This window comes from Canis aureus, chromosome 5, assembly GCF_053574225.1.
Source record: "Canis aureus isolate CA01 chromosome 5, VMU_Caureus_v.1.0, whole genome shotgun sequence".
NCBI lineage: Eukaryota > Metazoa > Chordata > Mammalia > Carnivora > Canidae > Canis > Canis aureus.
In genome coordinates, this window is record NC_135615.1 from 56,361,710 (window position 1) to 56,369,810 (window position 8,101).

The 8,101-nt window shown below is 46.7% G+C and overlaps 1 long non-coding RNA gene across 2 annotated transcripts; it reads right to left on the reverse strand.

Annotated features, from left to right (window-relative positions):
- Positions 1 to 975: 975 nt before the first annotated feature.
- Positions 976 to 7,622, reverse strand: LOC144314241 (uncharacterized). 2 transcript variants are annotated; one of them, XR_013380066.1, is made up of 3 exons: positions 7,502 to 7,622; positions 6,152 to 6,810; positions 976 to 1,197 (listed from the first exon to the last, which is right to left on the reverse strand). It is a non-coding gene; the product is annotated as an uncharacterized LOC144314241 (long non-coding RNA). The 2 variants fall into 2 exon arrangements; XR_013380067.1 differs by lacking the exon at positions 976 to 1,197 and adding an exon at positions 2,433 to 3,204.
- Positions 7,623 to 8,101: the final 479 nt, after the last annotated feature.

The window sequence follows — 8,101 nt, forward strand, 5'->3', positions numbered from 1 at the left end:
CTCGGGAGTCAGGCTGCCTCGCAAGGCCTGGTTATGTCTTGGTGTCTTGGTGTCTGCACCCCCTGCGCACTAAAGGGCCAGGAGCGGGCTGCAGCCTGTGAATGGCATCCCACAGGTGCACCCCAGGCCCAGGGCATCGTTCGCACAGGTGGGCCCAGCGGGCGGGCTCCGTGGTGCACAGATGTTGGTGCGAAACAAACACCACACAGAGCCGTTAGACAAACGGAATGAGGTGCAGTGTGTGTGTGTGGGGGGGGTTCTCGCGCCAACTGCTCTCACATTTGTTTCGAAATATCACCGATTGCTTCCCCTCCAACGCTCTCAGCCCACCCACGGAGTCGTCCATCCAGCACCAAGCAAAACCACCCGGAGGCTCCCTGCGCCTCCCCGCTTGGGCAGGTGCCCCCAGGGACCAGGGAGCTGGATGGAATTGGCACATTTCATCATGAGAAAGAAAAGTGTAAGATGAGCATTAAGACGTGCCTTCCAGAGGAGTCTTGACTTCCAGCGTCTAGAATCCATCCAAGCAGGCCAGGCTCGAACGCCTTCCATCAGCTTTGCGGAGGTGTTCAGCGATGTCCTGCGCAGAGATGATGGGGACTGTCTGCCTCTCATGGGCTCTTATTCACCCACCTTACTGCAGACTTCCTTCTGGGGCCTTCCTCTGAGATGCAGTGACCTGGTGGGTCTCCTCCCCGTTCCCAGCGCCGTGGAAAGGCAGCCTATGGCGGGGTCCGCGTCAGAGCAGGTGTGCCCGTTGGCGCCTCACCAGGAAAACAGGAAACACAAAAGGACTCAAAACAGAAGGGACCTCATGCAGGACCTGGGTGACACAGGTTCCTTGCTTGGGGGCCCTGGGAGACCCAGAGGAGGATTCAGATGCATCTAGTTTCAGTAGGAGGTGATTCCAGGACGCACGAGAGGGGAAGGACAGCTGGTTGCCAAACAGCCATTATTAAAAATCATGTCACACGAACTTATCATTGAATATATTTTAGTAAAAGCAGGTAGTTAAATATTTAGAACATATCACTAGGTAATCATTTTATGTCATCTATGTCCTCTGGGTAGTTATGTCCGTTGTGCAGCATAGTAGAAGCCCTGACAACGATGGGCCGCCGGCGTCTCTTACCAGCTCCGTGTGCACCGTCGTGTTACATTGGTAGTCTGAGATCAGTCATGATTGGGGTATTTACCCTGCGGACATAAAAAAATGCCATTACCTCAGGGTGCCATCGATTACGCTATGGTTTGTGTAGACATAGGAGAAAGAGAAAATGTGGAGGAGGTAGATTGAGCTCAGAAGTTGTCATTCCAGGGGCACCTGGGTGCTCAGCGGTGGAGCGTCTGCCTTGGGCCCAGGGCATGACCCCGGGGTCCCGGGATCCAGTCCCGCGTTGGGCTCCCTGCATGGAGCCTGCTTCTCCCCCTGCCTGTGTCTCTGCCTCTCTCTCTGTGTCTTTCATGAATAAATACATAAAATCTTTTTCAAAAAAAGTTGTCATCTCAAAGACCTTGCCCTGTGCACACACAGAAACTGAGGGAATATTCAAGAGCCATTGTCCAGTTGGGCGAAGGATGGGGGAAGCTCTGGCGTGTGTAGTGCCAAGCCTCAGGGAGGGTTTGGTGTGACGCCTACAGCCTCTGCAAAGGTGAGCACTAGTTTAACGACACGTTGCATATCAGAGTAATGAGGTTAAATGTTCGGGGGCAGAAGTTAGAAGGCTGGACGGCAGCTCCACGTGTCAAATCACAGCTCAGCTGCAAGATCTCTGGGCTGCAGGTGCAAGAGTTCAGCAGGATCTGTTCAATCCTTCTGTGAGAATCGACCGGCTAGATAGAATTTACAGTAAGGAGTATCGTGTATTTTATTATTACTATCTGTAAACTGTGTGCTGCACATCCTTTCTATTAGTAGAATTCGTGATAAACCTGCATACGCACAGCGTGTTGGATATTTTATTTTTCCCCCAGAAAGCTAACCAGCTGGTGAAGTGTGTTCTTTGAAAGGCGGTCCTGCTGCACAAGGTCTACTACGGTAAGGCCCCAAACATCTGACCCAGACATATGTCAACCTAGGAAAGTATTTTCTCTCGTAGAGAGATTCACACTCCACTGTTGCAATTTCACTCACTAAGTATTTATTGAACATCTATTGGACAGGAGGACAGTTTCATGGACTCTTAGGGGCTTAAGAAACCTTTGAGACACTTGAATTTAACCTCACTTTTTTTGAATCATTTTTTATTTGTCACCGAAGTACAGTTGACACACAACTGTGTGATGTGACAGTTGTGTGCATCGCCACCGTAAGCGTCTCACCACCTGTCACCAGACAACACTGTCACAATATCATTGACTCTGTTCCCTGTGCCGTACTTGCATCTCTCTAACTTCTTTATCTTATAACTGGACATTTGTACCCCTAAATCCCCCCCCCCACCTATTTCAGCCATCCTTCAGCCCCTCCTCTCCTCTGGCAACTGCAAGTTTATTCGCTGAATTTAAGAGTCTGTAGATTTGTTTGTTAGATTCTACGTGTAAGTAAAATCATACGGCCCTTGCCTTTCTCTGACTTATTTCATTTAGCAGAAGACCCTCTGGGTCCATCACCCGTGGTCAATTCACCCCACAAATGGAAGCCTGTATCTGCCTCTCCCCTCCCGCCGTGTTGCCCAGCCCCCCATTGGTGTGTGTCCCCTGTGACACACACCAGTTTGTTCTCTATACTACTAAGTCTGAGTCTGCTTTTTTGCTTCTGTTTTCATTTTTTTTTAGATTCAACTTCCTAGTGGAATTACATGATATTTGTCTTTCTCAGTTTGATTTACTTCACTTAAGGATCCGTGAGGCCCATCTCTGTTGTCTAAATGGCATGATCTCACCCTTTTTTATGGCTGTGTGATGTTACACCGTGTGTGCCTATACCACACCTTTCTTATCTATTCATTGGACTACGGGGGTTTTTTGGTTTTGAGCTGCACCCGTTCTTTTCATATTTTGGACACTAACGCCTCATCAGATATGTCATTTACAAATATTTTCTTCCGGGGGATCCCTGGGTGGCGCAGAGGTTTGGCGCCTGCCTTTGGCCCAGGGCGCGATCCTGGAGACCCGGGATCGAATCCCACGTAGGGCTCCCGGTGCATGGAGCCTGCTTCTCCCTCTGCCTGTGTCTCTGCCTCTCTCTCTCTCACTGTGTGCCTATCATAAATAAAAAAAAAAAAATTTTTCTTCCATTCAATGATCAAAAATCCACACTTTGCCAGCATGATTCCACTTCTCAAAGTCCTGCTGTACTAAAGCAAGCTCTTCTGATAACACACCAGCCTTTCCATAAAAACTCAGAACAATATGATCACTGTTAAAGCCCATTTTTATGGTACTTTTCTGAGAGATAAGCCTTGACTCTTTTTCTTTATTTCTAGTTCTTATTCTAACTCAGTCCTTCTTTCCCCAGGCTTTTACGACAGCAGCTGTTTAAGTCTCGGTGCTTCCTGTTTTCCCCCTGCCCTGACACCTGTGTCCTACCTGGCCCTTGCCACCTATCCAAACAATGAGTTCTCCTGCTATAAAGAACATCAGGGTTTTTTCTTTTTTCAGAGTTCAAGATCTCTCAACACACCCAGCATGTTCATGCCTTCAAGAGTTTTCCAAACTACATGCTTAATCTAAAAAACAATGCAGGAGGCTTCTCCGTGCCAGTCCTGGGATCCTAATTAACACATTTCCTACCTTCAAAGAATAAACTCACAGCTACCGTCGTAGGTGAAGCTTCCATTTAGCAAATAATAACAATAGAACCTGACATATAAAAATAATAGATTTGCAAAGCACAGAAGTAGAGCAAAGAAATTATTGCCTCTCTCTAGTAGTTCATAAAAGGCCTCACAGAGGATTGTAATGCCAGGGAAAGTCTTTGAAGGATGGAGAGGAGTTCACCAAATAAACATGGAGGAAAAGCAGTCCAGGCAGAAAGGGAACAGCCACTAAAAAGGTGGAGTGGCAAAATCAGAAAGGTGTGAGGAAATTCCTGGCAGTTCTGGAGGGCTGGGCAGGAGGCAGGCTGGAGAATGGCAGGAGTTGGCCCCAGAGAGGTGTGGTTGTGCGCCAGACAGAAGGTTCGTATGCCAATTAGGGGGTGTGTACTTTGCTTTAAACAGAGGAGGGATAATTTGTGCTTAGCTAGATGATTCAGGGACCAGTTTAGGAAGTGGAGTGGTGGGGCCCCAAAGACTAGAGGCAAGGAGACTTTTGAGGCAGTCCAAGTAGCAGACAACGAAGGCCTAGCCTGAGGCAGTGGGGTGGCAGTGATGGAGCAAAGACCCAACACCTCCTAGAGCTTCTATCACCACTGGTGGCATTAACCACTGCCTCTTCTGATATCTTAGACTTTGTACGAACCTCTACCACAGCCTCCCTCTTGTAGAATGAGTTCTCTTACCACATCAAACCTCCACCCACCTCCCACTATGGTTCTGGAAAGGCAGTGGCCAGGATACCTTGTACTACCATCATTCAGTACCCTCTTCTCTTCCTACAATGCTTCTCAAACTTTCATTAAGACACAAATTTTGGTTGAATAGGTCTTGGGTAGAGATAAGGATCTGCATTTCTAGCAAGTTCTAAGGACTCATGCCATACACTACAGATTGAGTGGCAAGGACTTAGCACACAGACTTATTGACTGGACAAGAACTTCTAAAACCTAGCCCTGCAGAGCACAGTCCTCCTCTGTTTCCCGGTTCTCAAAAAAAGGATTTCGCACCATGTGACACTGTGTCTTCTTCAGTCAAGAGGAGAATAATTCTGGTAGAAATTCTTGTTGACTAAACCACTGTCTTCCATGCAAAGGCCTACGACTGTTGAGTCAGAATAGTAAGCAAGTCCAGATCCTTTGGATGGACATTAAGTAGGAGGGGGGAAAAAAAAAAGAACCCAATCCGTCCTTAGTACATTAATAAATGTCCTTGGTAGGCATAGGGCCCTTGAATAATTGATGAGTGGGACCGTTCAGTGTTCGCTGCAGTTCTAGCCAACAACTGCTCATTATGGGAGATGATTCACTCTGTTCTATGGAACAAATTGTTCCAAGGTCTAACTCCACTTCTCTTGCCATCTTTTTTTAATAAAAAGCATCCACCTGTGGATTTCATATTCATGCAGTTGTTTCCAGAATAGAAATGAGAGAATTAACTTATGTCTCATGGCCCATTATGGGGCAACCTCAGAGGACCCTGTCAGGGGGCTTGGTGTTAGGAACACCTTCTTTCCTCAGAGAGGAGGAAAGATCTAGATACATTAAGTCTTCACTCACTGCCAAGATTTCAAGGGCAGGATGATTTGCAGTGAGACCATCTTCCCCAGTAAGGCGTGCTAGTTCCTAGGTTTGGTATTCAAATTGTATGCCTATATTTTAGACTGCGCATCTGGGAGATAATTTAGTGTGTCCAGTTTCTGTTAGCCATGTGTTTCTAAGTGCTTAGAGTTGCCTTGTGAATTGGGTGCAGAAGACAGTTTAATTTTGATCTCAAAGTCTGGTGGTTTAACAAAGCACATATCAAACTGCCATGGCTTGTCTATATCCCTTCTCTGGGCCCCAAGTTCAGAAATTTCTCATTTTTCTGATTTATCATTTTGATGAAAGACACCTATTTATTCGGTAAAGTGAAGTAAAACCAGCCATTCTGCGGGACACATTCCCGTAGTGGCTGCCATGTGTGCAGAGTCAGCCTGATGGAACGAACCCCAGGTAAGAGAAGAAAGTAATGGCCAGGGCACAAGGGTTTCCTTATACAACAAGAGAGACTTCAATATTTAGAGAGTTGGGTAGTCCAGCAAAGCCTGGTGGTGCTGAGTCCAAGCATGAGGCTTGGAAAATATCATCCACCCATTTCTGGCCCACTTTGCAGATGCTAATACGACTTGGCCTACTCCTCAGAATATGATCTAGATTGGGTTGGACTCAAAAGCTGGACCTAGCCATGGCTCTCTTCTGTCTCCAGCAAGGCCTTGGACTGACCTAGGCTCTGGACCCACTACACAAAAGACTAACTTCCCCACTAGATTGGAACAAACCAACCCCTGAGGAATCCCAGGAACTTAGAATGACCAGCCCGCCATGAAAGAAAGCAACCTTCTTTCTCCTCACTTTGATTCTGACCAGATTCTTAGGACCTAATGAGTCAGTGATCCTTTGCAAGTAAGAGATCTTTGCTTTAGGATATTTGTTCTCCTACTTCCAAGGAGATTTTCAGCAGTCGGCTGAACATAGGAGGTAGAATGTGGAAAGGCAAAGATCTTTCATCTCTTCTTTCTTGTTCTTGGGTGGCGGTGGCATCTACTTCCTGTTGTTGAAATTTGGTTAGACTGGCAAGCTCTCTTGTCACCCTTTGTGGTACTCACTTGGAAGGAGCAGTGTATGGACATCATACCTTTGTCTTCTGGTTGATTCTAGAGCAACTGAGGATATTTGTCCAGATTCTCATATGCATGGGGTCTTCCTTGGTTCCCACCTCCAATGTTGCATTCAAGTCCAGAGACTCCCTTTCATGCCCAGATATGTCAGAGTATCACAGAGATGGCATGGGCCAGAAAGAGATGACAGCAAGTACTTGGTAAGGATGTCATGCCAGGCAGTGCTCCTTTCACAGTTCCCCCTCTGCTGGAGCAGCAGCCAAGACTGGTGCGGAGGAGGAGAATCTTTTCTTTGGCCAAAGACAGGGAAGGTGCTTCACCACAATGGCTGCCAAAGGAGTCCCATGGTTCCCTGAAATGGGTCTCCTGTAGCCTCCATGCCACGAGTGGTCACTGGCAGGGAACAACCGGGGAGGGGGGGAACATGTCCTCAGTGCAGATGCAACAATAATATTTATCCTCCCGCACATACCCACTGGCTCTCCGTAGGCTCAGCAGTCTATGCTGGCCCATCTCGGCCTAGCACCCTGCCAGATGGGGGAGAAAGGACAACCAGACATCTGAGTGGAGTTACATCAGAGCAGAGTGAAGTGGCCAGGCCTGGGGAGCAGGAACTGTAGAAACTCAAGCCTGCCTTCTGTGGGTGCTTAGAACAGGCATTTGACAAGTGCTCAAAGTCCCCAGATCACAGGCTAGTCCTGGTTGGAAGGGGATGGCGATGTGCTGGGTCTACAAAACTCGATTTAACCCAAAAGTTTAGCTATGCTTATTAAATTATTATTTTATTATTAAATTACTATTAAAGAAAAAAACCTAGTCAATACAAGTATTCGGAAATTCTTTCCTGAAATCCATGCTCAATTGTCATCTAACCCCAAGTGACACGTTTAGATAAATGCTGATCAGAACTTAGGAAGGTGTGTTCCCAATGGAAACAGATTATTTAAAATGTGCACTGGTTCAAGATCCCATTATTTGCCTTCTTTGTAAAATCAGTAGCAGTTCTGGAGCAGTTGGAAATGGCTCTTTTGGAACCCCTTGCATAAATGACTTGAAAACACCATGAAATGTCCGAGTCTCATACCGATTCTTAGTGACAGTATACAGCATCGTGGCCACCGGACATCAGTTTACCTGAAGGGCTCCTGTATTCAGGCCCTAGAGCCTCAGACCTTCATCTCTAGCCTCTGGCTTCTAATGTCTTTGTGATGAGTCTGGGGTGTTGCCATGGAAAACATTCCCAGCTGGTGCACCAAATCCAGGCTGTTTTTAGGTTTGAGTCTGGCTGGTGCATACTCTCTTGTGGCCAGGCTTTGCTGTGACCATATTCAGAGATTCACAACACACACACACACACACACACACACACACACACACACACCACCATGAATAGAAACCAAATGGAGAACAGCTTCTGGTGATATTCCATGATTTTTCCCCCACTCAATTCCTATTTTCATAAAATATGAGATCTGAAATTTAGGAATAATACGAGTCAAAGAATCCCCTCTTTCTCTTATATCCTGTGTTTTATGTGGCCAACATCACATTCCAAGCAGCGAGAGGAAGCAAATAAGAAAGAGGAGTTCCAAAGGAGGAGAACTATGATTCAAAGCGTAGATTCTATCCCAGTCATGGACCAAAGACTCTGATCTGGATGAGCTTCAAACTCTAAATATGCTCT